A 1,311-nucleotide genomic window follows, 5' to 3' on the forward strand; every position below is an offset into this window, starting at 1 on the left:
TTTTTTTTTTTTTTCATTAAAAAAAAATCTTTTTAAACATTTATTTTTGAGAGACAGAGAGAGACAGATCATAAGCAGGGGAGGGGCAGAGAGAGAAGGACACACAGAATCGGAAGGAGGCTCCAGACTCTGAGCTGACAGCACAGAGCCCGACATGGGGCTCGAAACCACAAACTGTAAGACCATGACCTGAGCCGAAGTCGGGTGCTCCACCGACTGAGCCACCTAGGCGTCCATGTTTAAACATTTGAAACAGAACATAGTTTTAAATTGTCTGCTGAGCAATCCAAATACCATGGGTACTGAGAATATTTATGGACAGTAATTTAAGGATATTCAGTAGACTCATCAGAAAAAAATGTTTTATTCAATCCTTATATTTATGTGACCAAGTTCACATTTAGCATTATGTCTCCTACTTTTACTGAAGCACAAGTAGAGACAATGTTCTATATTATTTTAGAGTTATTACTGACAAATTGTTGACTAAATCACCTACTCGAAAAATAGATTTTTTTTAAATCTTCAAATGTCTTAACATTCTATGAGGTATCAGTTTGCTTAATCATCTCACCAATGTCGACCTTTAAAAAGCATTTTTTATCTGACTCTCTGACACGGCTACCAAAAATCTCAAAAATAAATTTGGAGCTCCAATTTGATAAATTTGTAATATAAGAGTATCTACATATAGCCACATGCTACCTTTGCTCTGATACTCATCTGTATTTCCATCTCTGAATGTAAGTGATCCATTTCTATTTCTACTTTTCCACGTGAATAGACATCTAAGGCCTTATAAAATCAGCTATAAAACAAACAGATTATTAAAAACAGAACTCACCTGAGCTATGTTCATTTTCTGCTGCTTCTTGAAGAATATAGAGATATGAAAAGGTTCTCCTGGGGAAGGGGAAGGGGAAAGAAAAATAGAGTTATGGGAAACCTGATCTGCCTTACAACTATTTTCATTTGCCTAAAAATGTCCATAACACCAGCTAGAAAAAAAAAAAAGGTTCCCCTATAGAAGAATGTCCCTTTGACATTCTTGAGAAGGAACAGGAAGGGACCACACAGATGCAGTACCTGAACAAGTGCATCACCAATAATCATTAAGTCAGCTTAAACTTGTCTTTTCACTGCCGTGTAACTCAAAAGTTGATGAATTAACAATCTATGTCCTCTTCTAATTAAGAACAAAAAAACACAAAATGAAAGAAAAGGAGATTGGTTAAACAAATTCAGGCATACAAAGGTAAAACCTTCTACCTTCATTTAAACTAATGTTAAAAAAATTACTTAGACGGGATT

The sequence above is a fragment of the Suricata suricatta genome, chromosome 13 (genome assembly GCF_006229205.1).
Source record: "Suricata suricatta isolate VVHF042 chromosome 13, meerkat_22Aug2017_6uvM2_HiC, whole genome shotgun sequence".
In the NCBI taxonomy this organism is placed as follows: domain Eukaryota; kingdom Metazoa; phylum Chordata; class Mammalia; order Carnivora; family Herpestidae; genus Suricata; species Suricata suricatta.